This window comes from Rhinolophus sinicus, chromosome 4 (assembly GCF_057876585.1).
Source record: "Rhinolophus sinicus isolate RSI-liver-muscle chromosome 4, RSI-T2T, whole genome shotgun sequence".
NCBI lineage: Eukaryota > Metazoa > Chordata > Mammalia > Chiroptera > Rhinolophidae > Rhinolophus > Rhinolophus sinicus.
Window position 1 is genome coordinate 39,501,533 of NC_142504.1, and position 22,516 is coordinate 39,524,048.

General features: G+C 37.7%; 1 protein-coding gene across 1 annotated transcript in view; it reads left to right on the top strand.

The window, feature by feature from the left end:
- Positions 1-342: 342 nt before the first annotated feature.
- SEMA3D (semaphorin 3D) overlaps positions 343-22,516 on the top strand; it is a 199,422-nt gene continuing 177,248 nt past the window's right edge. The window contains exon 1 of the mRNA XM_019753571.3: positions 343-717. The gene's annotated coding sequence lies outside the window, so the exon portion shown is untranslated. The remainder of the gene's footprint in view (positions 718-22,516) is intronic.

Consider the following 22,516-nt stretch of genomic DNA (forward strand, 5'->3'; position numbering starts at 1 on the left):
CTCTTTTGAGACTTAGAATTTTTATGACAAAGTTTGTCCTATTTCTTCCGAAGGAGGTCCTTAGAGACTTCATGGTATAGAATAAAACAGCTCCTAAGTCACGTCTCAGACGTGCAGGCTCAGACGTCAAAGGTCGTTTTACAGAGTGCCCTGTCCGGAAAAACATCCCTTAGCGCGGCGGGAGCTACATTTAATCCACGCTGCTGACAGCCCGCACGCCGGCAGGGATGGACGTCTGCCGCTGGGGAGGATTGGCGTGCGCGGAGGGCGGGGGGGCCGAGGGCTAGGGGAGGAGATCGGAAGGGGAGAGGTAATCCCCGGCGTTTTGAGCATCCCCGTTTTAGAAAGACTGAGTCTCTCCCAGGACAGCTGCTGCGGTCACACCACAAACTTAAAAGCCGTCCTTCTGCTCGGAGCGTGCCTTTCCTCACCACCCTCGCCTTCCCAAAGCTCCAACTGGTGCCTGGCCCTCCGTCGGTCCCGGCAGGCGCTCTGGGGCCAGCAGCGCCCCCTGCCTCTCGGCCTGGCCTCTGCGGCCGCAGCCTCCGCGCTCCACCAGGGCCGCCGGCGGCTCCGCGGCTCAGCCAGGGCAGCGGCTCAGAGGAGCTCGCGCCTTGGCCGGGAGTCACCGCCTCGCAAGTCCACATCCTGCATCCCCGTCCTCTCTCTCTGAAGGGACATCAGGCAAAGAGAGAGGGCGAGAAAAGGTCGTGGCAGGTAAGGCGGGTTTCGGGTCACCTGCTACTCCAGTGGGAGGGCGCGCTAGGGGCCGCGGTATTAAGCAGGGGTGACTGTATTTGGGGTTGGCTGTGGGTCCAAAGTGAGGATGCTGATCGGCCGGGACACGGAGAAAGCACTGAGAGCGGACAGGGAATGGGCGCGCGGGAGAGCCGTCGGCGAATCCGTGAGCTGAGGAGCGGACGGCCTTTGCGCGCCGCGCCTGGGACAGCGTGGCGGCGGGGCGGAGTCCCACCTCGCGGCCGTGGCGGGCGCCTCCTCAGCTTCAGCTCCTTGGGCGGCCAGCACCGCGCAAACTTTTCCTCCCCACACGCGCCCAGAAACTTCTCCTTTGCTTCCTTGCTCCTTCGCCCGCCCAGGAGGCAGGGAGCGCGTTTGAACTTGCCTGGTGGCTTCGGCCGGCTGCAGGTTCATTTGGAGACGCGTTGGTGGGGACCGTCTGGGGAGGACTAGAGCAGGGCATTTTCTCCTTTTTCCACTGGGCTGGAGGAGACGGGGAGACGGTGGTGATTGTTTTTGTTGTGGTGCTTTTGGGGAGGGATGGACGACGCCTTTTTCCTTGGGAGGGAGTCGCGATGCTCGGTGGGTCGGATGGAAGCGTGCATCCTTCTGAACCCAGAGGGAAAAGTTGGAGTCAGACCCCCGCCACAAAGCCGGCTGTCTGGGAAATGTGGTTGCGGCAAAAACACTCTTGCTAGAGCGGGACAGCCCTGGGTAGCCCTCAGCTGGACTCGCCCGAGAAAGGCCGGGTTTTAACTCCGACTGGAAATTTCACCCAGTGAATGTACGCCCCCAACCCCGGGACTTCGCTCCTGGCTCCCTACAGGCACTCCCCGAGTTGACCCGATAATGGGCTGCCCGGGCCGCGCCCGGGCCGTTTCCAGCACTGGCGGATTCCCCTTGTTCGTGACAGGCGTCCAGCCCCTTCAGCTGAATTACTCTGCTTCAGTCCCAGCGCGGAGGGGACTTGACAGGAGGAGGAGACACCGCGCTCCCGCCTGCAGGATGGTATCCAGGGGACTGGTCAGGAGCCGCACGCCCAACAGCTGGGACCGCTGAGGTCCCGGACTCCGTGTTACGGAGATCAGAGATTTAAATGGGCGAACTTTTAGCTATTTAGTGCAGCCGTAATCAAAAGCAAGAGTCCCTACAAGGACTCTTCTTTTTCCACCCCCCCTCCCCACCCCATTCCTCCTTGGCTTCTCAGTGCTGTTTGCACAAGCAAAAGAAGAGATCTGGGGTGGGGGTGAGGGGAGGGATTTAAAGTCTCATGTTTAGCAGGAAAGGATTCTCCTGTTGACAGTGAGTTTGTGTGTTTGTGTATGTGTGCCTGAGGGCGTTGGGGGGGGGGGATCCCTAACGGGGAGGAAAAGGCTGAGGGGTGGCCGAGGAGATGGGACCCTCCTGGGTCGCATGCTGCTGTTGTGTAACCGTGGCAACCGCCAGGGCAAGAGCGGTCACAGCCTTCCGGGTTCTGCACGTGGAAAGAACAAATGTGAAGGATGGGGAAGGGAGAGAGCCACTGTCATCACTCCAGTGATGCCTTTGCTTTCCCCGCTGCTCCGAGGCCAGACAGCAAGGAGGATGAGCAGCGAGGGTCGGGTTTGGAGTGCGCAGCCCCAGGCGGAAGTTGCTTTAACTCTGTCCAGCCTTGGAATCGCTTTGGCTTGTCCCAGCAGCTAAAGTTGGCCAGAGGAGCCATCGCTGACAGACTACAAAGTGATGGCCCAGGTCATGGAGATGGGAAAAGACCTTGGCCCTTGGAAGAGAAAGGCCAGGAAATACAGGAAGGTGATGTAGAAAGAGATAAGAATAGGGTCAAGAGGTAGCTGAGCTACAATAAAACGGTACTGATCTGGACTGGCAACATTTCAAGTGGAATTTGCCCATTTGTGAAATGGAAAATTGGTGAAGGAAAGGGACATTTATCAAGCACATATTGCATCCCAGGCGCTTTGCACATTATCACCATTAATATTACCACTAATACTACAGAAAGTTTCATTATTCTCCTTTTTTTTCTTTTTGATGAAAAAAGCAGCGATACAGAGTTAGAAATGGGAGGTGTCCCATTTGGCTTTTGCAATCTTAAGAAAGAATCATAATTCTTAAAAATGGTATTGATGGTTAGGAGAATAGACAAAGCAGTTATTCTCATTTTAGAGATGAGCATGATGAGATGTAAAGGTGTTAATTGATGTGTCCAAATATAAGCTAGTGAGGGGCAGAGAAGAGACTGGAACTGTATTACCTGGATGTGGGTCACCTTTCAGGGACTTCAGGCAGCTTTCTATGACCGCACTTAAAGGAAGGACCTTTATAATATCTGCATATTATAATTTACAGGGGGAGAACACCTAAGAATTTAAATGGATCCATAGTTGAGGATAGGTATGGGCCTCATCAAGTCTGCAGGCCAAGAATCATATGCACATATTAATCTATATTTATAAATGTCTTATTGTATCTTATAAGAATTATTAGTGGCTTAAATAATGTTTGTAAAGGAAAAATTAAAACAAAATAAATGTGTTTTGTCAAATAGTAACCCCATGCTACGTTGAGAAAATTTCCTGAGATTAATGAAGTTTTCCTTAGTCTACTTATTTGCCTCCATGACCCAAATACCGAAAAACTTACTTCATATTTCAGCACCACTGATTTACCTTTGTAAGAGTCTGTTGCCAATTCATTTAGGGGGAGTAATGATTTGACTTCTGTTACCTTCCTGCTGACTTTCTGAGAGGGAGGTCAAGGGAAAATGTCTGGCAATGTAAAATGTTTTGGAGTTATCAGGCAACCAGAATTAACACAAACTAAGGGTGAAAGGTACAGAAATAATTATGTGGTCTTTCTTTTGCCTTCTTGCAGAATTGCCTTTATAGGTACTTCTTAAAGAATTTGTTTTATATTTTTGCCTGTGAAAAATGCACAAAGATGAACTAAAATTTTAATCTTTTTGTATGTGTGTGTTTGTATGTTTGGTGGGGGAGGGCTGGTAGGGTTGGAGTGGGAATTATTTTTAGTGGCACGGAAGGTCTAGAATATAAACAATTACAAAGGCAGAGGAAGCACATGCACTGTTTCCAATGACAGGCTAACAGATCAACTATAGATCTGAACTTGAGTCACTGAGCTGAATTACTCTTACTTTTTTTCTTTTCTAAAAGCAGGAAATATATTGTTTGGGATTGCAGTTAAATTAAGATAGGACGTTTAATAGTACCCATTTATTATCCTCCATATTTTATTTTCATTCCATTGCATGGGCATTTGTTACCTATCAACAGATTTATCACAGACCTCAAAGTGTCTTTGAAGATATCTTCTAGAATTGGAAGGTGTTTCTGTAGCCTGGAGTTTGTTTATGCTTGTACAAAGTTACTTGGTTAATGGTCATCCCCATTTTTATGAAGTAATTGGAATATCAACTTCTCAGTCTCAAGGGGGAACACATTCCAATTGGTTCTGTTTTAATGAATGTTAGTATGTCTTCAGATTGCATGTTATAGTTCGTTATTTTGGGAAAAAACAATGTGACTCTGAATTTTACTATTCTGTTTGGGAGATATAGTGCTTTGATGACATATGTTCATTGGGAAGCATTCTTGTCAATTAATAAATGATTTATTTAATAAATAAGAGAAACCATAGCACTATTTTGAAAAGTTATTATTCTTTCCATAAATACCTGGAGCTATAGAGATTACTCAAATAAAGTAATAAGTATTTCAACACTCAATAACATATTCCGTGAAAGTAAAAAGAAATATTCACATTTGTGAAATAAGTAGTAACAACAATAATAATAATGATTGACCACGGGCAAAATTTGTTAGTCACATTCATTGTTACCTCAACACTTGGTTTAAAAAACTATTACCTTACTCCCAGCAACCTTGGTCCAAATCCCTTTTTATTTTTATATTTTCATTATGTCTTTCTAGCTGGTATTCTAATTTTCAGTCAGTTGTTTTCTTCTTTACTTTTGTCGTTTATGATTCCTGACTAGATCATAACCTTGAAGGATTCCTGACTAGATCATAACCTAGAACCTTGAAGGAAGGAATTTGTCTTCTCTAAAGTTTTATACCTTCAGATGAGTATAAGCTAAACATATCCTAGAAATTTAACACATATTGAAGTCTAATTAATTATCTAAGTAGTTAATAGAATGATTTTGAACTTATTTATTACCTATAAAAGGTCAGATTAAAGATCTTTGGTTTTATACTTTACTTTCTCTGAGATTTTAGGAAGGAGAGTTTTCTTCTATATCTGAGTTTTACCCTTTCATAGAAAAAAGTGGTGAGATGCTGAGTATTTTATCATAACGTATCACATACAGGAGCGCTGTAATGATCATGTGAAATAGAGTATATTACAATACTTAATAAAAAGTTGCATGCTACAAAAAGTTATTATTTTGTTTTTTAATTTCTTGAAGATCCAATTAACAAATGAGAATCTCTATCATATATGTCCACATTGTTCACCTTGACTAGATAATACATACCCAAATAATAATTAGGAAGAAGGATATAGTGTAAGCAAAATTCTTTATAAACAAGAAATACACTGATACGCAACTGCAACATCTTTGAGATTATTTTGAAATTTAAATAATATTGAGATATACTTAAATTATTACATATTTATAACATAAATGATGAAAACAGATAAACAGTGCATCAAAAACCTGGAATACATAATGAAATATACTGTTTCACACTTAAATTTGAAATGGTTTCAGTGATTTTATCTTCATTAATATTTGATCATTTATCTCTGTTAATAATTTTTAATAATTTCCGATAATCATCAGCTAGGATATCTTTAACCAGCTTGCTGATCTTTCACTGGTAAATTTAGTTTGCATGTCCTTTTGCAAAGCTTAATAACCTACAAATATTACCCTTGCATAGAAATGTATAAAATAAACTGAGAATTAAGTGACCAAGGGTTTTTAGAAAAGTTCTCATCTTTCTGAATATGAATCTATCGTCCCTTTAAAGATATGTCTTCTGCTTCAAAACTTAGGACTTACTTTATGTATGTGTGTTCCATAGTGTTCCAGTTTTAAAAAAACTTCAGCATTTTATATTTTTAAAACTGGTGGTTAATGTGTTCTCTTAGTGAGTTTTACTAGCAAATTATAGGCAAAATGGAAACATTTGCTATATTTTCTAATTAGAATTAAGCTCATTAACTGGGACCCTTACTATCGAAACCAAAATCAATAAAATAAGCAAAAATGTCTTCATTATTGAGTATCTTAAGAGAAATACAGTCCTATTGCTTTTATGGAAATAAAATAGTATAGCTATATGAAGGTAACATTAATCTACCATCAGATAAATGTTGAATTTATTTTTCCATTATTAATTATGAATTTTACTAAGTCTCCTCTTTAGCCAATCTTTTGCATATCTTAAGTGGATTTTAAGGATTGTAGTATCATATGTTAAGGATTTTGGTGCCTGTATTACTGGTTCCTAATCAATGAGTCAAACATATGTAGTTTCAATCATATTATAATAACAGAAATTAGACTAATAGGATTACTCAATAGAAATATTGTCTGGAGTTGCCTTAGTAAAGAGAGAAATAATATAATGCATAAATTTATTATTAGTCTGTATAGACTGCTTATAAACAATGTCCGGAAAAGAAGTAACCCTCTTAAGTGGCTTAAGTAGGCCCATTAGAAGCCTTTTATTCAACATACGGTATTGACAGCTGGGTCCATGCCTAATGGTGTCTAAATAATCTAGTTTTCTTTGATGGGATGTATAAAATCAGGTGTTTTTTTTGTTTTGTTTTGTTTTTTATCTTTATTGTAAAGACCAGTTCATACATATGAAATTCAGGCATTCTTGGGTTTTGGTATTTGTTATTGTTGTTACTTTCAGATAAATATTTGCTCTTCACATCTGAAATGATTGTTCTATGAAAGAAAGAAGTGTTTACTCAGGTGAAAAATGAATACTATTCTTATTTGGAGGAACACTTTCAATTTTGCTGAAGTGTGTGTGTGTGTGTGTGTGTGTGTGTGTGTGTGTGTGTGTTGTAGATCTTCTATTTTTGTAGTAATAATTTTCATTACAGATCTAGTTCATGATTATTACTAAAAATCTAGAAAATGCAGACAAGCATACAGTAGAAAATGTTAGTAAAAATTTATCCATAAAGCTACTACACACAAGGATATATGTTAATTCTTAGCTTAAACATGATCTTAGTTCCTAATACCACTCTCTGATGAAAAGGAATCAGGGATCTTTGGAGAAAGGGCTTGATTCTAGGACTGAGGTAGGAACTATACAAAGTGAGCCTGGATCATTTCGTAGTGCCAAAAAAATAAAGACCTGCTCAACACACACACACACACACACACACACACACACACACACTACCACAACACCACCACTACCATCACCACATACACACAATGATAGTGGTATATCAAACAGATGGGGAACCACTGAAAGAGCTCCCTGGCCATAGCTGGAACAATTTGAACCACAAAAAAATAGTAGCATTGATTATGATCCAAAGTATAAAATAAATATTCATAAGACCATGCTAATATAAATAAATGATTGAATATGACAATAAATGGGGAGATTAGACAAATCTCCCATACAGTAGAATTTAAAATAATATGTAGATACTCTGCCCTCAAGCAAGAGGAGCATAACTCCCTCCTTTTGATGTGGGAGATAAGAATGGTTACTTTCTCCAAAAAGTACATCATGGAAAGTGGGGAAAGAATACAGTGGATAAACCTGGGAATCACCATCTCAGCCAGGTCGTCAAAGTCAACATCAAGAATTATAAAACACATTGATAGTATGTGCCCTTGATAATGATGGGATGAAAATGACACTTTACCTCTGCAATGTCTCTCCCTAAAACCCATAACCCCAATAACTAAGACAAAAGTATCGAACAAATTCCGATAGAGGGGCAGTCTACAATATACATGACGATGACTCCTCAAACCTTTCAAGATCATCAAATAAAGGAAAGTCTGAGTAATTGTCCAAGGTAAGAGGAAGCCAAAGAAATACGACTAAATGTAATGTGGTATCCTGGATGGGATCCATGAAAAGAAAAATAACGTTGGATCAACTAAGGAAATCAGAATAAACTACGGACTATAGTTAATAATAATGTATCAATATTGGGTCATGATTTGTAACAAATGTCCATACTAATGTAAAAATGTAAAACTAACAGGAGAAACTGGGTGTGGGTTATATGGGAACTCTGTGCTATCTTCTCAATGTTTTTATAAATCTAAAACTGTTCTAAAAATAAAGTCTATTTTTAAAATTATATATTTCAAAGCATATAGATTAACTGGTGAGAAGCTATATAAACGGGGAACATTTCTCTGGTCAGCAAGGTTAATATCATTCGATTAAATGCTTTATTCCCCTAATTCTGCTATTTTGTCTTTTTTTTTTTTTTTACCGTTGATGCTAAATGTAATAGATCATATCATAATAAACAAATATTTTGAATTAACTTTTTCTCATAATTACTTATTTTCTAAATAAAATGTATTATTTGTATTACTAAAAAGTTCCAGATCACCATTATTATAGGTTCTCATGCAAAGAAAGCTGTGTACTAGTCATGTCCTATAAATCCATCTTAAATATTGAAAGAGAAGGCTAACACATTTTTTCTACTTCTTTCTTTACTAGTTTATTGATATTGACAAGATCTATCATCAGTGCCAGATGTCTTCAGGTCTAGATGATGGTTATGCTTCCAAAATTCTTGCCAAAATGACTCGATGACTATTCTTTTTTCCTCTCTTTGAATCTCAAGGATGTCTATTACATTAAATAATCTTTAACATAAATATTATTCACTATCAAATATTATATGTATAATACACATATCATTACTATTTTGGAAATTATAAGCATACCTAGGAGCCCCAAATTCCTAGAAGCTGAGACTTAACATGTGTTCCGGGCAGTGTAAGGTAGGCAGGGAAGATGGGCTGCCAGTTCCCTTTCTACCTATATGCTGACGTCTTATTTTTATTGCCTCATATTCATAATTATTTAGCAATTACTTGATTCTGTGCTATACAGTTAACTACAGTTTCTTCTGAATTTGTGTTCCACTGTGGTAGTTGTTGAGAAGTTTAGGCATGCTTTTTTTTCCCCCCTCTGTTTTTAGTTTATATGAGTCATAGCATTAAAAACACAATTTCAAGAACTTGTTTGGGAAAAGTCATGGAACCTAATCCCAGCATTTGTGACTAAAAGTCCTCTTTTTTGGTGATGCCCTACTGAATTTCCTGAAACAATGAAAATGTCTTTAAAAGACTCATCAAAATGACTAATACGATCTGGACTCTCATTGGAATCTTGGATTCAGGGTTTTCATTTTTGTTACATAAAATAATTTAATAACTTTTTTTAAAAAGAGACCCTGCCTGCAGTAATTTAACTCAATCAAAAAGAGGCATGAAAAAATGTAATATTCTGACCAAAAACTTTAAAAATATATACCTTGTTTGCATAATAGGAATATGGGCAATTCCACATTTTTGCATTTTTTTACTTCCTGTCAATATATTTTCAAGTAATTGATGTCTAGTGAATTTGTAATTATAAGCAGAGTGCTATTTTTTTAAAATGTCTTTGTTAATGAAAATAATCATCCCAAATCTTATCAATTTTGAGGTTTGAATTTCCATATGAGGAAAATTTCTTTAAATAGTCCAATTGTGTACTTATTAATTTTATCTTTGACATATATTCTGATTCAAAATTCACTCTTTTGGTCACATTAGCTTCTGTCGTATATTTCCATATTATAATGTAGTTACTGTGTTATAAGTTGCTCCAGAGCAGGTTATTAGAAGGTTAAGTAGCCCGATGATTCTGTCTGCAAAAGTATTTGCATGATGAAATAGTGTAAGGTGAGTTATTTGTAATTTTTAAATGGGAAGTTAATACAAATCAAGATTATCATATCAACTTTTGAAGTTAAGACTTATCACCTGTGAAGTAGCTGTTCAAAAGCATTTTTACTGGATATACAGACGAGAGAATAACATTTCCCTTTCTTTGGCTTGATTCACATTTCACAGAGCCATGGGGATTGTTGTCTCAGACTAAACTCTGATGAGGTTTGGCAGAGAGTGTTCATTGTTCAGGTTTTAAAAAAGGGCAAGTTTTTGGCAGGAGTCACTTGCATAGAGAAGGAATGCTGTGCTTACACATGTGCACTCAATAAACCCTTCAGAAAGCTTGAGCTAAGATATTACGGATTCCTCACTCTGTCCTACCCCCTGTCTCTGGATGTTGATTGTTTAGAATCCTTCTTTTGTTATGTCACTATCCATAGGCCTTTTCATATTTCAGGAAATGATACTTTTCATTCATATTTGAAAAGTTATTCAAGTACAGTGAGAAGTCATATCCTGTTAACTTTCACTTGAGATTTATTTAAAAAATAGCAATTTCATTTAATCTGCTTTCTCCTAATATTTATAAGTCACACAGCCATCATATGCATGACAGCCAACAATCATACTTTTTATATATCTGTAACCCTTGGTTATTTCTGAAATCAGAAATGAAGATTTAGAGGTTCCCTTTTTTCCCTTATGGTATACAAACAGTGTTGAAAAGTGTTTTTCTTTGAGTAGATAATGTATTAGGACGAACACAAACAAAAAGTCTTACAAATTCCCCAAATCAAGACAAAGGACAAACCAGTGTCAACCACATGGGCCAGCAATCTCTGTATTCTTTCCTCATGGAGCTTTGGCTTATCCTTTCACTTGGAATTTTTCTGTCTTTTATTGCCATCCCCTCACCTCTCCTGGCCCCCAAAGGATGCGTACTCCTCTTGCCACCCTCACATATGTTCATTAAATCCTGCTTGGAAAAGTGCTTTGCATTCAAATTCTCCTTACCTATCCTTAAGATCTTTTCCAGTCCCCAATAACTGTTACCTTTTCTCCTAGTATTATGAGACTAAGTTTCTCAAGGATAATGACCTAGCAAATGGTTGCCACTGCAACATTTTTATTCATATTCTCATAACATATGCCCAAGTATTGTACATAATAAATAATCTCTAGTGCTTTAATTGAAATGAATCCATTTGGAGTCCCAATACCTCTGTGTTTTCCTCTTGTGACTGCTTTGGATATGTAATTGATCACAAAGTTTATTTCACACGTATATTTCTTCCTCATAAAGATTATTTCACACATATTTATATTACTCTTGATGCCTTTCTATCTCTAATTCCCTTTTAATCTTTTATTTAATTCAAGAAGCATTCATTCAGTGCCTGCTTTGTGCTGGGCACTATAAAAGTCACTGAGGAAATACAGATGAAAAAACATGGTTGCTATCCTAAAGTAGACAAGTATAAAAGAATCCATTATCATCATGGGTCAAGTCAATCTCTTTGTGTTATTAAATCTAATGAACACAAGGTTCTATTCATAGTCTTGGTCTTTTCTCCCACAGCAGTTTGTTTCATTATGTCATCTTCTTCCCTAAACTCTACTTTTATCTCTGTGGAGATTATGCCCAGCGTGTTATTTCCAACCCTGACTTCTCTTTCAGGGCCCTGTTATTTACAACACCATGACAACACCTGCAGATTAGTCATCATTGCCCAATAAATTTATAAGGAGGTCAGTCTGTAGCTGAAAGCCTTAGAGTCTTTGATTAGTATAATTTTAAACTGGGGTCCTTAAAATGTGGGAGAGCATGTGGTGCAATGCTTAAGACTATGCCCTGTGAAAGCAGCAGGCTGGGTTCTGATCCTAGCCCTGTCAACTCTTGGCTGTGTGATTCAGACAAATTGCTTGACCTTTCTACATCTGTTTCCCATCTGTTAACTAGGGTGGGAGGGTTCATTAAAGTACTAACTTCATATGGTTAGTGTGAGGAATGAATGGGTTAACACAGTAAACGCAAATCCTGTACAGCATATTACACTTTCTGTGTGAGTATCTTTTCTGTATCCTTACACAGATTATGCCTTTTGCACATAGAACAGATTCTCATTCTGTCATGCAGGGTCTCAGCTCCCGCTCCCTGCACTAGAACACAGGATATGGTGAGGCCAAAGAGGAACAACAACGGAGCCATAGATAGAGGAGTCATACCATTCATTATATTCTCGCTGGTGGCTGGTCGAGACACAAAAGCAAACATCCACCAGTACCCCAACGAGGGGTCTTCCTGCACCCCTGTCTCGCTGGCGGCCAGGCGAGACACAGGAAGTAGGATCAAAATGAGCCACAATCCGCTTGCTAACCGCACTTGCTAGCTGCAACCCGCTGTCCGCTTCTCTGCCAACCAACCAACCCCCTAGTGTAGCCACTGCAGTTATATTAGTGGCTAATGGCTAACTGGTAACAGCTGATGGCCAACTAGTTACACCTGATGGCCATCTACTACTAAGCCAGCACCTTTCCACGTGAGGCCGAGAGCCTGGAAACTGCTCTCTGGGACTCTGTCCCTGCACATGCCATTTTCACACTGTTCTATGGCCTTCTTTTTCTTTCTCTGCTGAGTTCTGTTCATCTCATTCAAAGAACAGTCCTTTGGTGACCTCACTCAGTTATATTACTGGATAAGAGAATGCCATTTTAGGACTATTAACACCTCCGTTTTTTTGCACAGAAGTGTTTTTAAACAGACATAATTTGGGGAACACTGCAGCAGACCGTGATAGAGGGATATGATGGAGAATCCAGAGCAAAGGAACTCTTCATACAGAAGAAGCAACTATAGGGGCTAAGCAGCAAGTAATACAATCCTTAGGTGACCCATTTAAATTTCCAGCCTTATTTCTGGGCATCCCACCGTTCTCCTTTAGCTAACTACTGCTGAATTCGTAACATTGCATGATTCTTTGTTGAAGTGTCCTCATCTCCAAATACAGATTTGTTCACAACCTCCCCAACCCTGTCAGGTTTTTTTTTTTTTTTTTTTTGATCAACGCATAAACTTTTTTCCCCTTAACCCTCCAGCTGGGCCCTGCTGTCATTGTGATTCCCTTACCCACAGCTTACACCTCCACTGTTTGATCACTATCTTGCCCTTGTACCTCTCTTAATCACGCCATTGCCCTTGGAACCTCTCATTAAATGCTCTCACTATTCTTCAGTTTCGGAATATTCTATTTCAGTTCCCTTTTTACAAAAGTGTAGGGAAATGAGATGACCTAATTCTCTGTCTACCACTCGAGGATCTGGAAATATGCCCAGCAACATTCTCTTGCAGGACAGTCTCATGCCCGGGGACTAGACTTTTTCTAGACGATAGACCAATGCTGACCTTTTCCCACCTGAGCAGTTTAACTACTAAGAGAGCCTAAGGTCCTTACTCCCTAAAATTTAGGCTTCAGGGGACTTTGCAGAAACTGCAATATGGTTCCTGGGGAATCAAATCATCTAAGGGAAGCTAAGCTCTCATCTCTGAAGGAGGAAGTGTAGGAAGAGCCCAGAGATCAATGAGTAACTCCTGCATCTAAGTGTGAGCAACTGAATATGCAAAGAGCATCTGTATCCCGTGTTGCCCCATCTTCTTGGAAGGTCTCTGGAATATAACTAACTAATAGAAGCAGCAAGTATGTTAATCAATGATATTTTCCAGAAATTGAACTTAAAGGTCACTTTAGCTTCTGAGCAAGTGGAAGTGAAACTGAAGACTGTTCAAGTTATTTTATGGGAAAATGCTTTTCTAATGTCTTTCTTGGTAATGTTTCAGATTAGTCTTTTCCCATAATTGTCATTTTCGCTTATGAATACTCATCAATGTACTTTGTAGTAATTTATAAATTACATATCAATATTAATTATATATTTTATACATATGTTAATAATAATGTATAAAACCCTCTTTCTATTTCACAAAACATGCTATTTTTTTGGAGGTAAGATAAATAAGATTGACTTAAAATATTTTCTAAATAATCATAAACCCTGTCACTCTACAGTGTTCATCCTAGGAATATTAAATATTTTCATGGTTGCCAACAAATTGATGTAAATAGGTGTCAAATGTTTCATTTTTCTTTTCATATGCAGAGGGAAAAGAGATTGTGTGTGTGTGTGCCTTTAACATGTTTCACATTGAAAAATTCTTAAACATAATTTTTAAAATTTCTATTAAATTTATTGGGGTGACAATGGGTAATAAAATTATCTATAATACATCATCTATATATTGCATGTGTGCTCACTACCCAGAGTCAGTTCTCCTGCTACCATTATATATTTTTCCCCCTTTTCCACCCCCCCTTACCCTCTGGTAACCACTAAACTGTTGTGTGTGTGTATGAATTTTTATTTCTTCATTTGTCTTGCTCATTTGTTGCCTTCAGTTTTAAATCCCACATATGCGTGAAGTCATATGGTTCTCAACTTTATCTTACTATTTCACTCAGCGTGATAACGTCAACATCCATCCATGTTGTTTCAAATGGCAGTATTTTATCTTATCTTATGGCCGAGGAATATTCCATTGTGTATATGTACCACATCTTCTTTATCCAATCATCTATCAAAGGACACTTTGGCTGTTTCCATGTCTTGGCCACCGTGAATAATACTGCAATGAACGTAGGGGTACGTATATCTTTGTGGATAAATGTTTTATGGATAAAATATTTTTTGTGCAGATACCCAGAAGTGGGATTTCTGGGTCATATGGTAATTCTATTCTTCATTTTTTGAGGAAACTCCATACTGTTTTCCATAGTGGCTGTACCAATTTACATTCCCTCCAGCAGTATATGCGGTTCCTTCTTCTCCACAACCTCTTTAACACTTACTATTTGTCTTGTTGATGATAGCCATTCTAACAAGTGTTAGGTGCTATCTCATTGTGGTTTTGATTTGCATTTCCCTAATAGCTAGTGAAGTTGAGCATTTTTTCATATATCAGTTGGCCATTTGTATGTCTTCTTGGGAGAAGTGTCTGTTCAGGTCCTCTGCCCATTTTAAAATTGGATTGTTTGTTTTTTGGTTGCTGAGTTGTAGGAGTTTTTTATATATTTTGGATATACCCCCTTACTGAAGGTGTTGTTTGCTAATATCTTCTCCTGTTTGGTTGGTTGCCTCTTTGTTTTGTTGATCGTTTCTTTTGCTCTGCAGAAGCTTTTTGGAACAAAACAATAGAAGAAAACAGTTTTAAAGACTAGAACCATGAGCCAATTTAGTTTTTGTTTTCATAAATTCACTCTTATTCTTACCAGTTTTTTTTATTACTGTAGTGAATAAATATTTATAAATATGCTGGCTTCTCTCATGTTGGGATTTTAAGTAAAAGAGATGATTTATATTACTTTTCTGACGATTTTGCTGACGATTTTTCAAATAATTACTTCTAGTTGTCATCATGGGGACCAGCCAGGCTAGTAGTGGATTTTCTGAGTAGTTCCTGGGTCATTAAAATAAGGGTGATCTCTGTCAAGGTAACAATTCTTGTTTCAGGTTGTAGCCCAGGATTGAAGACAGGTAGGGCTTATGGGAAAATCCTGGGGCTGTCATGTATATTCTTATTTAGATTTCCTATAATTCTGGGGTTGTATCTGAATGCTCCTTATCTAACTCTTGTCACACCTTCTCCTTTCTCTTTCTTTTTCGAATTGCACTTTTCCCATAGTTCTGTTCGTTTTACAGATTTTCCTTACTGATCCATTCACTTTACTCTTTGCAGTTTTTATTTAAATGGGAAAGACACATAACCTCGGTGTGTTTCAGACACTGACCTCTCTCCTGGTCTTGATCACTCTGGCAGTGCTTTGTCCAGTAGGCACTAGTCGAAGGCAATTCATCATCTACTTAACAAGCAATTTAAGTTCTTATTGTGGAAGAGAAGGACATTTTTCTCTACCCGTCTTTCGACTGGTCTAATAATTAAACAAGACAGATTAACCAGAGAAAATTACCAAATTTATTTACATATATACATATGGGAACTCTACATACATGAGAGAATCAGAGACCCTACCTACATGACAGGTTCAGAGACAGAAAGTTAAAATGAGGTACATATGGCATCCTGAGCTAAGGAATGAGGTAAGAGCCTGGAGCTTCATTGGGGGAGAGGGCAATTCATAGGATGATAAGAAGAGCCAGTGTACAGTAATTAGAAGTTTGCTCTGCCATATAGATAGGTCATAAAAAGTTATTTCTGGTAATAAATCTTTTTATGGACAAGGCCCCCAATTTACATTTTTTAAGGGAGAGGTACTGGTTCTATTGAAGTTTTAACACAATGCACCATGTTTGTTTGTTCGTGTTTTTGTTTTGTTTAAGTCTAGTCTTGGAAATAATTAGGGTGTAAGTTTGATATACTGTTAGTCTCAGGATATCTATTTGGAAATACCTGTAATTAAGAAATAATAAATAGTAAAATAATTTTTATTTAGTTATCTTATAGACTTATGGTATCTCAGAATAAAAACAAAACAAAACAAGACAAACAAAAAACAGAAAACAAAAAACCTGAAAGACTGTCTAGTCTAATTTCTTTATTTCACAGAGAGGATTGAGGATGAAGCAATGTGAATTCTCTCTCCTCTCACGCTTTACCTTTCCCCCTCTGTTCTCCCTTCCCTCCCTCAGTCCTTAAGTTCCTTCCTTAAACGTGAGAGAACATCTTCTGTCTACTAAGACGGGTGCTGAATATTTGAATAGAAATGGCCCTAGTCTTGACTGATTCATAATCCATGTCTAAGTGACAACTCCTAGTCACAAAATGATGACCATTTCTGAAAGAACAAATTAATATTCTTATCTGATAACCAAAGACTCATGGTATTAGTGTCTAACTGCACCCCTTCCCCTCAAAAAATGCTAAGTAATGGATAGATTAGGTGGACAAAGATGGGTCCTTTTCTACATTTTTAAAGTAAGAAAGATGGTACAAAATGCTGTCAAACTATTCAACTATAGTGTAGACTTTTATCCAAAATAAATGCCTTCATCAAAAATATTCATATTAACAGTGCACAATGAGGCTATTGGTTTATTGTTTTTAGCTCTTTGTCTGTAGGAGGCATAGACTTATCTAAAATGTTGCCATTTTCCATTTATCATCTGGGTGTGAACAAAGAAAAAGAGATAACATTTTTTATACAATATCATGCTTTCTTGATGTGGTCACCTTTAATAATAGAAACCAAAAGAAACATTTCCCAAAGTATTCATCATAATTCTACCAGGAAGCAGATGTGCATGCCTATTTTTCTCTTAATCATGTATTTATTTATTGCATTATATCTTTCAGTAGTGGTTATTTTCCTGTAGAGGGAAATTCCATCCTTCCTGGAATAATAATTCCCCAAGTTTTTATATGTATTTTTTTAAGCTGGTGAGTTGATGTGAAAATATATTTTCCTTTTATATGTATATTGGCCTTTTGATTATATCTGTATACAAGTAGAACTTGAGTGCTTATAAATCTTCCTGAGGATATTTCTGGGTTATCATAAAAACAAATTGAGGGAATTTTAGGGGGAAAATAATGATATTCCTACTAAAATATAAACAAATGGATCGCCAACAATAGTATCCGCTTCTTAGAAAATTGTATCATCAAAATGATATCATTATATAATCTAAAACTGAATATTTATAATAATTCAACTTCCTATCATTTTAGCTTTTTCATTTATTTTCTTCACTCCTGCTGAAATGATTTATGTCTCCACCAGAACATCTCCACCCTTGACTGTCCTCCATATTACTGGGGACTCGTGGTTTCACTTGTCCATGTTCCAGCCTTGATTTCCAGACCAGGCATTTTATACAAAAATTGTCAGCCAATTATAACATCTCATATGCTGATGCTTTGATGTAGTTTCTTATGTAGTGATATATAATATGGCTTGAATTATTTTGTCTCAGTGTGGGTTGCTATTCACCTGTGTCTAATGTAATGCCTACTGATTCAGTAGCCACCCATGTTGGTGGATATTTCTCTAGGCCAATTCATTTGTGTTGGCTTCAGGTCATTGTTTAGCCATCTTTTGGCAAAGATGGTAATTTATACTCACCACACCTGTCATTCAGACAATGGTATGATGCGTTGCCTTGGCCATAGTTTGTTATACCCTCCAGTACAAACACTCTAACTCATTTCCTTATCTACCTTTATATCTTCCTGGCTTTGAAACACAAAATATATAAAATAAAACAGGGTTTATAAAAGTTTCATTTCCTTTACTGAACTTTTTAGCCCCTTTATGTTTATTATCATCATCCAACTAGTAATCTGAATGCAAGGTAGAACATCTGTTTTGGGCCTCATCAACCTGGATTCCCATCCTGACTCTGTCACTTATTGGCTTGTAGCTTTGGACACCTTATTTTGTCTCTCTGTTTTAGTTTCCACATCTATAAAATGTGGTAATAACATTTAATGGGTTACTGTAGGGATTAAATAAGTCAATATGAGTTCACAATTTAGAATAGTGTCTGTTCCTTAGTTATCCTTGCGTAAGTGTTAGATGCTATTATTATCATTTCCCTTTGCTCGGTATTTCCACTTAGTTCAGCAAGTTTTCTTAAATTCCCCACCTTTCTATTCTCACTGCCAACACCATGATTCAAACCTTCATGATCTTTTGCCTGAATTATTTTAATAGTTTTCTGTTAAATAGTTTCTAGTTTAATAACTCATATCCTTCTTCTCATTGAATCATAAACCCTAACTAACTGAGGATGTTGCATTCCAAAACCTTTATCTTGGTTAGGAATACTGTATTTGCAAGATCAAGGTCTTATAGAAAAATATATAATTTAAGCAAGACTAAAAATGACAGTAAGTACTATGTGTGTCTGTATGGGTATGTATATGTGTGTATGTGTGTGAAATCTGGCAGTAAATAAAAGTGAAAGCAACCTTATTCTAACCCAATTAGATAATCCAATTATCTAACCCAATTATCTAGCCCGATTATATAATCATGGTTGTTAAACCTGCTGATACTAACCATTTTCTTGGCACCTTTTTCGAATGATACAAAAACTACTGAAGCATGTAATATGCTCAGGTATATACTTATATAACTTTATATTATGGAGACTAACTGTCCTTTTGATATTTGTGAAGCAGTTTTCATTTCCTTCATATAAATGTATATGCACATACACAAAAACACATGCATGCGCACGCACACACACATACACACACGTACATTTTTCTCTACCACAACTTCTCTTCATAAATTAAAATTCCTTACATCACACACTTATTCCTATTTTATATGAGAAGGATCAGAATTAATTGATGCTCTTTTTTTGTTCAAAGGTGATGACCTGAAGTGAACTTAAATGTGAATTTTTAAAAATTGAAATACATATGCATCAACTTGTTGAAAAATAAAAAGTAGTGAAACCATTGAGGGTAAGGCATGATTTGCTCCTGGTAATATGATCCCCTCATTATCAACTGTGCTCAAATGCCACTGCTGTCATCCACTGCCTGCCCTTTGTGATGGCAGAAGCCAGTCGACATGCCTTAAGTTGGCATGATCTGGCTGTAATCTAACTTTGCTGCTTAGATCAGACTTATCTTAGACACATGAAACTATGACATCACCTCTTTTCTCATGCCATATCTTATGCGTCTCTTGAAGCATTACTCACTCTCCAATTCAAGCTTAAGTGACATCCCTACTATGAAATTTTGATTGATTCCACTCTACTCCCCTTCCATCTCAATCAAGAAATAATTTTAAACTATTTAGTTCATATGCCTATCTCTTTTATAGCACTTACCTTCTGCCTAAATTGTAGCTATTTGTATGTAGGTTTTCTTTAAGTACACTGTTATCTCCTTGAGTAAAGGATCACATTTTATTGACCAGCTGCAAACAAAATATACTAGAGTGTAATCTTATACAGATTCTAAATTCTAAAGTCAGTATTTAAAGTTGAATTGCATACTGTCAATATCATCCTGAAAAGTCACTAAAGTAATAATAAAATGTATTAGAGCATTTATGTGCCACATTAGGGGCTGATATTCAGTCTTTCAATAATATATAACACTGAAAATTTTTCCTCTGCGTTGGATTAAGTCACTGTTTCCTCACTTCAGCACAGATGAAGTAATTGGCTTGTATTTAGAGCTGCGTTGTATGAAGAAATCCATGCATCTTTAAACACGAAAATCAAAGACAGCTTGGTGAAATGCTCAGACTATGAGAACTGAGAATGACTAAGGGGACTTATTTTCCTTAAAATTATTTATTAAAAGCTAAGTAGTCCAAAAATGCTGTCTCCTTGGTTTTCACGAAATTTGGTTGCCCATATTCACAAGAGTTTGGGTAGATACATAGGCAGGTAGGAAGGTAGGGAGACGATCGATAGATACAGATTTAGGTAAAAAAATGTACTAGTTTTTCGGACTATATCAAACTTTAAAACTTCTGTGAAGCAAAGAAACAACAAAGCGATAATGCAGCCTTTGGAATGGGAGAACATAATTGCAAATCATGTGTCTGAGAAGGGTTACTATCCATAATATATAAAAAACTCCTACAACCCAATGACAACAATAAAACAAACAAGCAAACAAAATAACCCAATCTGGTTGAAAAAAAAGCAAAAGACTTGAACAGACATGTCTTCAAAGAAGATATATAAATGGTCAAAAAGCATATGAAAAGATGCTTAACATCATGATTCATTAGAGAAATGCAAATCAAAACCACAATGAGCTATCACTTTATACCAATTAAAATGGCTACCGTGCAAAGTTATAAAATACAAGGGTTGATGAGGATGTAGAGAAACTGGAACTCTTGTACACTGCTGGTGGGAATGTAAAATTACCCAGCTGCTTAGGAAAGCAGTTTGGAATTTTCATTAAAAAATTAAAAATACAATTACTACATGATTCAGCAATCCTACTTTTGCATATGTAGTAGTTCCCCTTTATCCACAGTGTCAGTTACCTGAGGTTAACTGTGGTCCAACAATATTAAATGGAAAATTCTAGAAATAAAAATTTCTTAAGTTTTAAATGACGTGCCATTCTGAGTAGCGAGATAAAATCTTGTGCCATCCTGCTCCATATCTCCTGGGATGTGAAGCAGCCTGTGTATATGCTACTCACCCATGAATCATTTAGTAGTTCTCAATTATCAGATCAACTGCTAAGGTATTGGTGTTTGTGTTTTACATAATAATGGCCCCAAAGTGCAAGTGTAGTGATGCTGACATTTCGATATGCCAAAGAGAAATTGTAAACTGCTTCCTTTAAGTGAGAAGGTATGTGTGTATAGTAAAATACATATGAGATATCACAATTAAGTTCACAAACTTGCTATCCTGAGCTTACATTGGCAGCACTGTACAAACAGCTCAGTAAGGTTTCATAACCTTCGTATATCAGTGTCTCTCAGCTGTATTCGTGTCGACAGTGTGGCCATGTCTTGCTGAGTGGCGTTCATTATTGTTGTTGCGTGTTTTTGTGTGCTGTCATGAGAATGTCTGCCCTTGAATTAGAGCAATGAAAAAACATTAAATTTCTTGTTAAAGCTGGCAGGAGTGGAAATGAAGTCAGGGATGTGTTAGTCCAAATCTATGGGGATAATGTCATGAAGAAAACGGCAGTGTACAAATGGATTAAATATTTTTCTGAGGGGAGAGAATGTGTCACTGATGAAGAGAGGTCAGGGTGGCCAGTAACAAGAGTAACTGACGAAAACATTGCAAAAATATGTCGAATTGTGTGTCAATATCATTGACTGACTGTGAGAAGCATAGCAGACCAAGTAAACATCGATAGAGAAACAGTTAGGAAAATCTTAACTGAAGATCTTGGCATGAGAAAGGTGTGCAAAACTGGTCCCAAAGGAGCTCACAGATGAACAAAAGCAAAGGAGAGTCAAAGTTTGCCAAGACCTTTGGGAGAGGCAAGATGATGTTTTGGGCTGTGTTATCACTGGTGATGAAACATGGGTGTACCAATATGACCCTAAACAAAGCATCAAAGTGCACAATGGAAGTGAGCCAATTCTGCATGACCAAACAAGTTCCGTTAGTTCAAATCAAGAATCAAAACGATGTTGCTAACCTTTGTTGATATCAGAGGGATTATTCATTATGAATTTGTACCAACTGGACAAACAGTTGACAAAGTTAACTATTTGGAAGTGCTGCAAGGGCTGCGTGAAAAAGTTAGACGATCTGAACTTTTCGCCAACAATTCATGGCTCTTGCATCATGACAATGCACCAGCACACACTGCACTGTCTGTGAGGGAGTTTTTAACCAATAAAGAAGTAACTGTATTGGAACAATCTCCCTGTTCACCTGACCTGGCCCCCAATGACTTCTTTCTTTACTGGAAGATAAAGGAAATATTGAAAGGAAGACATTTTGATGACATTCAGAACATCAAGGGTAATACAACGACAGCTCTAATGGCCATTCCAGAAAAAGAGTTCCAAAATTGCTTTGAAGGGTAGACATAGCTTCCCAAGGCGAGTACTTTGAAGGTGACCACAGAAATATTCAGCAATGAGGTATGTGCACTTTTTCTAGGATGAGTTCACAAACTTAATTGTCATATCTTGAATATATGTTTCGGTACTAGGGAATCCACTGGGTGTCTTAGAAGGGGGGAATACTGTATATTTCAAAGACTTGAAAAAGCATTTGAGATATTTGCACACCCATGTTCATTGTAGTATTATTCTTAATAACCAAGAGGTGGGAACAACCTAACTGTCGATCATTGAGTAAGTGGTA